Source organism: Pleurodeles waltl, chromosome 2_2, assembly GCF_031143425.1.
Source record: "Pleurodeles waltl isolate 20211129_DDA chromosome 2_2, aPleWal1.hap1.20221129, whole genome shotgun sequence".
In the NCBI taxonomy this organism is placed as follows: domain Eukaryota; kingdom Metazoa; phylum Chordata; class Amphibia; order Caudata; family Salamandridae; genus Pleurodeles; species Pleurodeles waltl.
In genome coordinates this window covers 970,465,035-970,478,716 of record NC_090439.1, presented here as the reverse complement: position 1 = coordinate 970,478,716, position 13,682 = coordinate 970,465,035, and positions in this window count along the sequence as shown.

Sequence of the window (13,682 nt, the reverse complement as noted above, 5' to 3'; positions counted from 1 at the left end):
TTTCCAATGGGAGGAGTACTCTGGACTTTGGATTCCCAATGGTGTGGATCTACTACACTGATTACATTCACCATGACTGATCCCTTCACATTTGAATTTTTGTTAATTCATGTCATGTACATTTTATGTTAGTCATAGCTGCACATTATAAATCACCCTTTAATGACTCTTTGTCTGCTGATTTTGATTTCATATTTAGCCGTGTAGATATGTCAGACCATGTGAACCATACAATGATGATCCAAGGTACATGTTCAAGATGGGAGATGTTGCATGTACACAGTGTCCAGCTCAGGATTACAACCCTCCCACACAAACACAAACATATAAGTATCTGGTCAAATCAAAATGTTCATTACAGTGTTCATCACATAGGCTGTCAATATGTCTGAACTATTGGAAATCAAGAATGATTGACTCATACTGCGTAAATGAACATATTTACACATACAGACCCCCAGACCAAGGAAGGGATTTGTCAGACATTGTCCTTTAGAATTGACAAACATTGATGTGGTTGATGTGAGCAGCTTGAGCCTTATCACATACCACACCAAAGTAATTCAACAGCACATAATCCAAGATACAGTCAGATGGAAGTACAACAATCCCTGATCACAGGGCCATCATAATCCAATGTTCATGCATCTGGTAGTATGACACAAACATATGTCAGTGTTGTGACACAGGCACTGTGGCCTAAAGTGATGAAACACATCCACGGCTATATACAGGTCATAAAAAACTGTTTAACCGATGTGAAGGAACAATGTCTTGGTTATAAGCTAGAACTACAAATGTGATGACCACATGATGACATACATGATGCATCATGCTCACCACAGGACACAAAACAAGTGCAATGGGCACTTCTGAACCTCCACCCAAACACTGTGCAAACTCTCTTAGCACAGAACACCCAAACTCTGCGACCTTCATCACCTGGAACGATCCATGTCCACTTTGTTTGTCAGAAAAGCATCACAAACCTGCCAATGTCACAACTCTGAGATGCCCACATGAAGATGTCACGGTGAAGGTACCTGTACAAAGAACAAAACAAGGAGAATAGGCTTGAAACCATACATATGACACAAGTCAAATACCAAACATCTGGAAAACAAGTTACATTGCAAGAAAACTGACACAAACAAAGCAACACCATCAAGCTGGGAATGTGTCAAAAGCTGTCTTATCAAGCAGCCTTTGGCTGAATATTGCAGAGTATCAGCTCCCTATCTGTTTCCAAAACACTCAACTCCACAGATTCTCACAACTACAGTTCGTTGTACATTCACAGTCATTACATCACATGGCATACTTGCACTCATGAGAAGTAGCTGTGGAGGAGATCTTTTCACAAGTCAGCTCCTTCCTCTTCACCACTTTCATCCTTAGTTGGTATTTCAGGATTCTCACCCGGTGGCACTGCAGGCTCCCCCTCCAGTGGAATGTACGGGATATTCCTAAGCAGGGCAATATTGTGGAGCATGCAGCATGCCACAGTGATCTGACACACTTTCCAAGGTGAGTAGAGGAATGCTCCACTAATTCTGTCCAGACAGCGGAACCTTCCCTTCAGGAGCCCAAAAGCCTGCTCCACTGGCTGCCGTGTTCTTCACTGAGCCTCACTGAAATAGACCTCCCGTGGCATAGTTGGATTTCTCAGTGGCATCAATAACCAAGGACGGTTTGGATATGCTGACTCTCCTGTTAAAGAATGGGACATAGGTGCAACGAGTCATTGACTTCATGATTGTAGCACCTGACATTGATCACACACAATCAGGCCAGATATGACTTACCAACCAGCCAGGCCCTCTCTGGGTGCAGTTGTGACATCAGCTGGGGTATGGTGCTGTTCCACATTATGAAGGAATCACGGGCTGATCCAGGATAATGGGCACACATTTGAAATGTGGAGATCCACCAAACAGACAACTTGCACGTTGATGGAATGGAAGTTCTTTCTGTTGGGATAGACTTGTTCAGTGGCCTGCGGTGGCACCAAGCCAACTTGTGTGTCATTAATGGCACCCACCACATGTGGGAGGCGGGCAAAACCATAGAAGTCAGCCTTCACATTGGCTAAACCCTCACATCGGGGGAACATGAGATAGCTGTCTGTCAATGTGTGTCAATGTTCAACATTGCTGTGAGGAAATCCTTCAACACTGACTGAACATAGATTGGGACATACCAGCAGATAGGGCCACTGTATGTTGGAAGGGCCCTGTGGCCAGGAAGTGCAATGCTGACATGACTTGTACAATGGGTGGTATGCAGGTTGGATTACTGGTAGCTGGCATCAGATCTGGCTCCAACTAATGGCATGAGTCCACTATTGTTTGCCTATTCGGACGGTACAAATGAATGATGGGGCATTCTTGCATGGTCTGAAGGTCTGGCAGTGGACGGTAAACAGGAGGTTGTTGCATCCTCCATCTCCCAGGGTACCTATGTGTGACTAGATGATTTGTAACATTAGTCAGTGTGTCCACAGCAACATACATGATGCATGCCCACAATATCATGTGACAAAGCCTTTCTGATGGGATAGAAATGATACAACATCCCAGCTGGCAACTACACAAGGGTCACATGTGACCCCAATGGTTGTCCACAACATGGATTTGTGCGATGTCCAACTATATGCTACACAATTGCCCCTCGAAATGGGACTTCATTTTCTGACTGCCAAAAACTACTGTCGGCGGTGGTAGCCCAGCACTGCCGTCATATACCATCTGTGCCCTGCAACACACTCAAATGGTGGTTGGGTAGTAGGACCTACATAACAAGACAGCATGAGGATGTGTGTGATTATCCTACACATATAATCTATGTAAGACGTAGTTTACACAGCCATAAACCTTATTTTCACCCATCAAAATGGCGGATGCCTCACCTACTCCAATGGACATTAGGAACCGCCCGTGACCAACGGCCGAGGTCGTACATGAGGTAGGCGGTTCCAACAGCGGTGTACACAGCCATAGGCTAAATTTGTTGCCTGTGGCTGTCGCAGTCCAATGGCTGTGTCCGTCGGCAATAATGACTGTGCATGTGACAGATGTAACTACCATGTTGTGCAAATTCACTCACTTGACTCCTGACACTGCTGCCAGCAACACCTCCACTACTAAGCTGCTGTGTGCCACCTCTGATGCAATCATGCCACGTCCAGAATGTGATAGGGCCCCTGCCTTCTCTCCAGAGGAGTTGGAGAGGATTGTAAATGAGGCCCTTACCCTATATGGACAGCTGTATGGCTCACCAGAGGAGCAGGTCAGTACCTCATGTGCACAATTGACTCTGTTCAACACAATCCTTTCCCTCGCCTCACAGGCTACAATGTGCCCCTGTGTGCTAGTTGCACGTTTTTGTGTGCCTGTTGTTGCAGTCTGTGTGGTATCAATGGGATGTAAGAGTGCAGGTATTGGTGAACAGTACTATGTGCTATGTTCATTAACATTGTGTTGAGTGATGTGTTTTTGGGGTCCTAGATCCTCCTAGTGTTGGATACACATAGCTAGGCAAGGACACTTTACTAGCATCCAATGACATTTCTTTTTTTGTGATGGTTGTAAATGTTAGACAGCATGTATGTGCATGATTGCATGAGCTGTATATGCATCTTGTCTGAGTCATCTGAGGATCTTATAAGCAATGTGGATAGTGCCATAGAAATTTCAACCCACACCTGGCTCTTCAATACTGTTGTTAGGAAGGCATAGCATGACTCACTCTGCCCTTCAGGTTGCTACACAAAGCACAAGTTACATTGTTGATTGGCACATGATGTACTGTCATGCATGGAAATGATGGAAATGCGAGTGCTGTGTACATTCTGTATGCTCAGCCTGCAGAGACCAGGGCATGTCCAATGTATCTTCTAGTATGAGTGTTAGAAATGGTGTCTCTGGTTAGCAGTCAGTTTGCACTTTGTCCAAGCAGGGACCTCACTCTAGTCAGGGTAATGGAGATACACACCTAGGATAACCCCTGCTCACCCCCTTGGTAGCTTGGCACAAGCAGTCAGGCTTATCGCAAAGGCAATGTGTAAAGTATTTGTACCAAAACACACACTAATACAGTGAAAACACTACAAAATGGACACTTCACCAGTTTGGGAAAATAGCTAATATTTATCTAAATCCAACAAGACCAAAACGCCAAAAAATCCAACATACACAAGTCAAGTTACTAATTTTTAAAGTAAAAAGAGTCTTACTCCTTAGAAAACAATGGAAACGTTGTTGTTACACAAAGTACCTGGTTTGCCTCAAAAGTAAAGCCGCACGGGCGAGCGTGCATCAGAAAAGTCAGTGAAGCGTTGATTCCTGACTCGCAAGGAAGGCTGTGCGCCACTTCTTCTCAGGTAGGGTAGGTGATGCATCATTTTTCTCTCCCGCAAGAGAGCGATGTGTTGATTTTCGGATGGGGAACCTCGGAACACGCAGGTTCAAGATTATTTTGACGCCCAGCGATGATGTGTGAGAAATCTGACTACACGTTGATGGAAAACAGCGATGCGCGGGGTCTGAGTCGTTTTCAGCAGCCGCAAGCGGGTATCACGTTGTTTCTCCAGCTGCGATGCAGGTGATGCGTAACATTTCCCAGCCACGATGCAGGTGGTGTGTCGATTTCAGCCGCAAGGTGGTGGCACACCGTTCTTACAGCTGCGTTGCAGGTGGTCGTCAAAATTTTCCCCGCACGGCTTCCTGTGCGTGGAGTTCAGTCCTTATACCAGCTTCACCTTTCAAGGGCCCAGGGACTGGATACGGCAGCACTTGGCAGGGCAGGAGTCTCAGCAGAGAGTCCATGTGCTGGCAGAGGAAGTCTTTGATGGCCCTGAGACTTCAAAACAGGAGGCAAGCTCAGTCCAAGCCCTTGGAGAAACTTCTCAAGCAGGAATATACCACAAAGTCCAGTCTTTGTCCCCTTTCACAGGCAGAAGCAGCAACTGCACGATAGCGCAGCAAAGCACAGTCACAGGCAGGGGCAGCACTTCTCCTCAGGTCTTCAGATCTTCTCTTTGGCAGAGGTTACTCTTGGTTCCAGAAGTAATCTGAAAATCTGGGGTTTTGGTCCATTATTTATACCCCTTTCTGCCTTTGAAGTAGGCAAACTTCAAAGGAAAGTCTCTGTTGTTCACAAGATCCTGCCTTGCCCATGCCTGGCCCCAGACACACTGGCCAGAGACTGCATTGTGTGAAGTGTAAGTGACCACTCCTCCCTCCAATCTAGCCCAGGTGGCCCATCAGAATATGCAGGCTACACCCCAGCTCACTGTCTAGTGGAGATTTACAAACAGCACAACTGTCAGTCTGACCCAGACAGGGAATACACAGGCAGGCAGAGTCAAGAATTGTTCAAGCAAAAAAAGCCCTATGACGGGCCAGTCGGAGACAGCCCGTGCACAACCGTAACTGGTGCTGACCCTGCCTCAGGTGCTCGGGAACAGCCTGGGGCAGGAGCCAATCAGGAGTCGTCAGAGGCTGTGACGTGGAAGGGCAGAGGCGGACACAGGGAAGCGGGAGAGGAGATAACGCCGGTATCTGAGGCAGACAAGGAGAGCGGCGAGGAGGAGGAAAGCAACGGAGACGTCGGAGAGCAGTTTTTGTCCCGCAGGAAAGAAGAAGACGAGGAAGCAGCAGCCAGAGAACCGAACACTGCGTCGGCTCTGGAGAAGCGTGGCAACATCAGGTGCGTGTCTACACCCCACTACGAATAACCAGGGGTACGGGAGGACGGGAGGAGCGGGAACACCAAGCAAGGGGGAGTGGGTGGTGGGAAAGAACAAAAAAGGGAGCGAATTCGGGCACCTCAAGAGAACTACCTAATTAAATGAATGCATAGCAGTATAAGCCCACCAAAGTATTAAGACCCCACGCAGTGACCTCACCTGCAGGAAGGGCATTACCAGGAAGACCACCAAGAGCACAGTAATAAAAGGGGAAGGAGCTATAAGAGAAAAGAACCCACATTAAGGGCAGTAAGAAAATCAGAAAAGATAAGTGCAGAAAGGGAAAACCAATAATAGGAGACAGGAACGGAAGAACAGAGGCACAGAGTCCTAGATAGGACAGAGACATAAGAGAGAGAAAGAAGTGGACCCAGTACTAACCAATACAGAGAAAAAGGAAAGAAAGAGAACAAGACGTGCGTGAGACAGAAGAGGAAGGAAAAGAAAAGGATAAGAGGCAGGTAAAGAATACAACCACTTACCGATACTTCTCTTGTTCTTCCCCACGCATGTGCTTCCTGGGAGCCCTGAAAGAGAAGAAAGGAACAACGAAGAAGTAAGGATCCAGGGAAACAAGACCGAAGCTGCCCAAGAAAACACTACAAGAAACCCAGAGAAAATCCTATTCATTACTTCACTATTTTCTTCAATAAATCACCTTCAAACTATACTCCAGGGCCTCGTGTTGTCCTTTAACCTGACCTATCACAAGCCCACTTTCCAAAAGTGGCATTTTCAGACAGACAATTTAAAAACCAACTTTATTAAAAAATGTATTTTTAAATTGTGAGTTCAGAGACCCCAAACTCCATATTTCCATCTGCTCCCAAAGGGAAACTTCACTAAAAAAATATTTAAAAGCAGCCCCCATGTTAACCTATGAGAGAGATAGGCCTTGCAACAGCGAAAATCGAATTTGGCAGTATTTCACTGCTAAGACATGTAAAACACATTAGTACATGTTCCACCTTTAACATACACTGCACCTTGCCCCTGGGGCTATCTAGGGCCTACCTTAGGGGTGCCTTACATATATAAAAATGGAAGGTTTGAGCCTGGCAAGTGGGTACACTTGCCAGGTCGAATTGTCAGTTTAAAACTGCACACACAGACACTGAAGTGGCAGGTCGGAGCCATGTTTACAGGGCCACTCATGTGGGTGGCATAATCGTTGCTGCAGGCCCACTAGTAGCATTTGATTTACAGGCCCTGGGCACCTCTAGTGCACTTTACTAGGGACTTACTAGTAAATTAAATACGCCAATCATGGAAAAGCCAACTACAAATGCAATTTACACAGGGAGCACTTGCACTTTAGCACTGGTCAGCAGTGGTAAAGTGCCCAGAGTACCAAAAACAGAGTCCAGCACACAGCCAAAACATAGGAAGCAGGGGCAAAAAAGACAGGGGCGACTAGCCCAAGGATGCCAGGTCTAACAATGGGACATTGTCCAGACTATGGGAAAGGCACTGTGGCTATGCAACTGGAGCACTGTGCCCACTCCCTGTATACCAGTAGATCCTGCCAGGTGGCCAATATGATGCTATAGTGGCAAAACTTGCCCTGAATGCCTCATTCCATTGACTAGATACTTCCCTTGGACTAGTCCATATGTGCATTTGTATCATTGTCAATGTGTGTCTTTGACTCATGACAGGTCCCTTACTCCCACAACTCCATTGTCACATTCACATTCACATAAACCAAAATTGTCATGTACAGCCTTATTGCATAAATGACAGAACTACAGTGCAGACAGTGAGTAGGTTCCTGGGAGGCCATGACATGTGACTCAGTAGTTTGGTCAAATAGCAGAAATTGTACAATGCATACCTTTGTATGTTGGATGACGTCTCTGTATTTTGGACACATATGTCCAAAGGAGTGTCCTGTGGTACAGGTTCATACCACAGAACACTGTTGTTCATTAGGATATCTTTCACATGGTGAAGAGTGCCTTGTTGATATGTTTCCAGTGTGACATGAATATTTCTATGTCACCTTCTCCAGGCTACTGTACTGTTGTCAGCAACATGGCAGGTTTTAGGAGCATCATTTCTTATAGTTGTGTTATTGTGTATGTGACAAATAAATGCCTCCTTGACCCTGTGTGGGATCTGTGAGAATGAAGTTGACATTGGCCTACAACTGTAAAACAACAGGTATCTGAGGTATGCTCCATGAGGTAAAGCATTGAAGGTGATGTGGTTTCCTATTTGTCCAATGGTTACTGTAATTGCACAACTTCAACCATGCAATTGTAGTTGTCCGAGATCCTGATTTTCCGATGGGCAACTGTTGACAGTTCTGATGGCATGCATGCATATGGTATGATACATGTAGGAGTCACTTTGATGTATTTTGTTGCTGGGGTCTACTTGACATGATGGTAATGTATGCTAATCACAGCTGTTGTTCAAGTGTGATCAGGAACATGTGGTGACACGTTTTCTCTTTGTATTTGCAGCATCAGCCTAGGCAAGCGAAGAAGACAGGGCACAAGCAAGTGGGGAAGCATCTGGCCATGGTACCTCCAGTCATGAGACCACCGACTCAGAGGGACCAAGTGGTCATCATTGGATTATACCTCCAGTGGCCAATCCATAGTGGTGGCAGACCCATCAGGACCTACTCCTGTATCATCTTTGTCCACATCCCCCAGTTTGATCACCACCCTCCCTGTTGCTACCCACCCAGTTGGCCATACCCGCTCACCCAAGAGGGTGGGCATCTCCTTTGCCACAGGCACCTCCACCCCAGCCCCTGTAACTCCTGCTGCCCTGAGTGAAGAGGATATTGACCTCCTGAGGAGCATCTCTGTGGGTCAGACTGCCATTGTGAATGCCATCTAGGGGTTGGCCAGCCAACTTCAGCAGATCAATGCTTTCCTGGTTGTATGACAGAACCACTCATGGCTTAACACCGCGGTAGGAACAACACATACCTTTACAACAAATTTCATTGTAAAAGCATGCTTAGTAAAGGTATATTTTGTAATGCCATTCGTGGTTCTGTGATACAACCCCCGACCCCCTCACCCTAAACACTAAAACCCACCCTGTCCTAAAAACTACCCGACCCGCAACCCCCACCATAAAATGTATCCTGCTCTAAAAACTACCCCACCCTGTTCTAAAAACTATCTGACTCCCATTGCCGCCCTAAACTCTAAATCCTGCCCTTCCCTTAAAAACTACTCCACCCTAAACCCTAAAAGCAGCCCTGTCCTAAAGCCTACCCTGCCCTGTCCTAAAACCTACCCGAACCCCCAACCCCCACCCTAAAACCTACCCTGTCCTAAGAACTATCCCACTCTATCCTAAAAATGACCCCGGACTGGGCCACTGGTCGGCGGTACGGTCGGCCCGCGGTGGCCTTATTTAAAGCGGAGTTGGACTGTGCTGTGGAGAAGGCCCGCGGGGCACCCTGCAGCGTGAAAGGCTGACAGCTACTGGTAGGAGTGCACGGCCAAGGGAATACGGCCCCAGGGGGGCGACGCGCAGTGGTCCGGCTGATATACCTGCGCTTCCACAGTTAGAGGGTAGAGGTGATGGCGACCTCCAAGACCAAGTGGGACCGGACGGTAAAAGATATGCTAACTGGGGGACGCCCAGTCCCGGGAGGGGCCCCTGAGGAGCTGCCGTCCACGAAGTCCCCTGAGGCAAGGAGGGAGACAGCAGAGGATGAGGCGGCCCCAGTTACGAAGGCTTTCCTTACCTCCCTGTTTGAATCTCTCTGCCGCGACTTGCAGGAACTCTGCAAAGACATATCTCAGGAGGTGAAGGAGTTACGGGTTGAGCTTACCTCCCTGGGTGAGCGGGTAACACAGGTTGAGGATGGTGAAACGGCCCGCGGGGAGGAGGTGGCAGATCTGCAGCAGGAGGTTATACGTTTGCGGGAGCAGCAGGACCTCCTTCAGATGACGGTGGAGGATCTGGAGAATCGGTCGCGCAGGCATAATATCCGCATTAGAGGAGTACCGATCGGGGCTGTGAAGGAGGACATTGGAGACTTTGTGGTGGCGTTGTTCCGCTCTGTCCTCGACCCGGAGAAATCCCGGGAGATCGTCCTGGATAGAGTCCGGATATTCTGCCGTGTGCCCATAACTTTGGGCTGAAGGAAAGCATCTTGCAGCGAACACGTAACCTTCCGCAGGTCCACTTTAGAGGACATCAGCTCCAATTACACCAGGACCTCTCGGTCCGGACTTTGCAACGGCAGCGTGAGTTTAAACCTATTACAGAGCATTTGTGTGCACATGCTGTGTCGTACTCGTGGGGTCATCCGTTCCGCCTTGTCTTCCGCTGGGAGGAGCAGCTTCGCCAAGTGAAATCTTTGACGGAGGCGAACCGGATCCTGGGTTTGGAGGGAGACACCCAGGGCCCGAACCTGAAGCTGGGGCCAGCCGACGGGATTTGTCCACGATGGCGGAGGAAGGAGAGACGGAGGAATCAGCAGCGCCCTACTGTGTCGGAGCAGATCTCGGAACGTCAATCGGCAGTGAGCAGCGTGGCAGCTGGGACAAGTGCCTAGGCAATGGGAGGCGAGGAGCTACTGGACGGCTGTGGGTCGCTTGTTGCGGGCCTACGGCCCTTTGAGCAAGGCCTGGGCGGCGGAGGCAATGGACTTGGTGGACGAATTTGTATGGTTCTACGGCCCTGCTGAGACTTTTTCCTCTTTGTGATGTGTGTGAGAGGACTTTTTTGTTCTGAGCACCTGTTGTTAGGGTTATATGTTGTTATGCTTCCCTGCGAGTCTGTCTCTTCAGGGTTACAATGTTGTGGTTGTGTGACCTGGAGTGGTTGAGGTGCTGTTCTGGGTCTTAGCCCCTCCGTGGATCTCCTTCCCCCCTCTGCAATTTATTCCCTGAGAGGTATGACAGTTAAGTGCTTAAGTTTGAATGTCCGTGGGCTTAACAGCCCGATCAAGCGGTTAGCGATATTGTCGGGACTAGAGAAATCTGGGAGTCATATCTGTTTATTACAGGAGACACACTTGCTGCATAAGGATACATTTCGCATGCGCTCGCGGTGGTTCCCTAGACAACTCTGGTCTTCAGCAGCCACGAAGCATGCTGGGGTGGCAATACTGCTTTCAAGGACCTTTCCTGGGGAAATAGTTGGGAAGGTACACAAAGTGCAAGGCAGGTTTCTGGCTATTAGAGTAAGACTTGGGTCCTTCTTCTTCACTTTTGCTTCTCTCTATGCTCCAAATGCCCAGCAGGAAGCCTTCCTGAGACAGGTGGTTTCCCCGACGCTTAGCTCCCGCCGGACAGTGCCATTCTGGTAGGCGGAGATTTTAATCTGGTGATGGACAACGAGCTTGACCGCTCGGGTCAACTCTTTGGGCAGGCGGGGCGTTATCAGAGGCGGGACGCCACTGGCTGGCTGAATGTGGGTTGGAGGATGTGTGGAGGAAGTTGCATCCCACACTCCGCGATTACTCCTTCTATTCAGCAGAGTCCAAGACCTATGCACGGCTCAATCTTTTCCTGGCCTCACACAAGTTTATGCCCCGAATCACGGGAGGCCACGATTGAACCTAGAGCCTTGACCGATCATGCTCCAATTACTGTAGAGCTTACCATGGAGGTGGGCCGGGTGGGTACCCCAAGCTGGCGCTTTAGGGATTCCTTGCTCCAGAGTGTGACGGTGGTGGAGTCGCTCCGGCGCGCGATCTCGGACTACATTAGCTTTAATGACGATGGTAGCACTTCCTTGGAGATTATGTGGGAGGCCCTGAAAGCTGTGGTGCGGGGCGAGGTAATGGCACTGTCCGCAAGAGACAATAAGGCAAGGAGGGAGATAAGGGAGGAGTTGGAGCAGAGGGTGGCTGTACTGGAGCGTGCCCATAAGTCCACCGGCGCACCTAGAATTGGGCGGGAGTTAGAGAAGGTGAGGCAGCAGCTGAAACGACTGGGATAGGGCGGAGTATGCGGTAGTGCGACTTAAGCATAAATATTATATTGGGAGCAACAGATGCAGAAAGCTCTTGGCGCGCCGGCCACGAGCGCAATGTGCGGCGTCGGCGATAAAGCTAATCCGTTCCCCTTCGGGAGGGGAGGCCCACACGAGCGACTAGATCGCAGAAGCTTTTACGGAGTTCTACCCGGGGTTATACGCAGTGGATGAGTGGGACGATACGGCCCTGGATTCTTATCTAGAGGGCATAGCAGTCACCCCTCTTGGGGAGAGGGAGGCGTCCCCGCTGGACGAGCCGATAAGGGCAGAAGAGGTTATTTTGGCGATCTCTCGCCTAAAGGTCGGGAAGTCCCCTGGCCCTGACGGGTTCACGGCACTATTCTATAAGACCTTCTGTGTGGAGCTCACCCCGCTCCTTGTGCGGCTTTTTAATTCCTTCCGGATGACGGGAGTCCTGACGCCTAGTATGTTGGACGCTACCATTGCTGTTATACATAAGCCGGGCAAAGACCCAGAAGAGTGCGCTTCAAATAGGCTGATTTCACTCTTGAACAGAGATGCCAAGCTGTTCACCGGGATTCTTGCATGCCGCCTTAATCCTTATATGCCGGGTCTTATCGATCCGGATCAGTCAGGTTTTATCCCAAACCGACAATGTGGTGCTAACACGAAGCGGCTTCTGCATTTGTTAGATAAAATAGATCGATCTCATAGGGAAGCGCTCTTCTTATCTATAGGCGCCGAAAAGGCGTTTGACAGGGTTCATTGGCCATACCTCTTTCGGGTACTGGAGCATTTTGGTCTGGGTCCTGGGTTTAGGTCTTGGATCCGATGCGCCTACCGGTCCCCTAGGGCGGCGGTTCGAGTTAATTGCATGCTTTCCCTGCCGTTCCCGGTTAGGCGTGGGACTAGACAGGGATGCCCGCTCTCCCCCCTCTTGTTTGCGCTATATATGGAGCCCCTCACGCAGCGTTTGCGGGACAGCCCCTTGGTCTCCGGTGTGAAATTTGGTGGAGACCACCATCTCATTACCCTGTATGCAGATGATGTGATCCTTACTATTGCGGAGCCCAGGACCTCGCTGCCAGCGCTTATGGAGATACTAGCTGAGTTTAGCCAGGTTTCGGGATTTAAGGTGAACATGCAGAAATCTCAGATCCTTAGCTTGTCGGTGAATTCAGATCACAAGGAATACTTGAGAGCTAGATACCCCTTCCTGTGGTCGTCTTCGCGTCTTTCCTACCTGGGGGTCGAACTGGCGACGTCTGCTGCCAAGACAGCAAGCTTGAATTATACAAAGCTGGTTCGCGAGGTACAGCGAGACCTGGAGTTGTGGGGGAGACACAAGCTGTCTTGGCTGGGCAGGGTGGCTGCGGTCAAGATGACATTTTTATCGCACATACTGTATGTGTTTCAGGCGCTCCCACTGACCCCACCCCCTCGGACGATTGCCACTCTTCAATCGGCGGTTCTGAGGTTTATCTGGGAGGGTCGACCGGCCCGTCTCCCCCGACAGGTTTTATATCGCCCTAAGAGTGGGGGGGGGCTGGCGATTCCGTTCTTTTTGCGATATTTCCAGGCAACGCAGCTGCACTTTCTATTAGAGTGGAGTTGCCCACTCACGGAGAAGCATTGGTGCTTTATGGACCAAGCGGTAGCGGGCTCCCATATATGGAAGGAGGCTTGGCTCAGACGTCGGCACAGGGCAGGAGGACTTTATTCTTCCCCGGTCACAGGAGCAACATTGCGCATTTGGGACGCTGTGGCCTGTCGATTGGGGCTGACGTCCTTTCCGTCCCCGATGACCCCCATAGGCGCGAACCCTGACTTCGAGCCTGGACTCAATCTAGAAGGCTTGAGACGCTGGTACAAAGGGGGTTGTAGGAGAGTGGGAAGCCTCTTTCATGAACATGGGGTGTTGTCCTTTGATCAGATGAGGGAGATGTATGGCTTGCTGGAGGCGGATAGGCTGATGTATTATCAGGTCCGGCACTGGGATCTTCTTCCGACT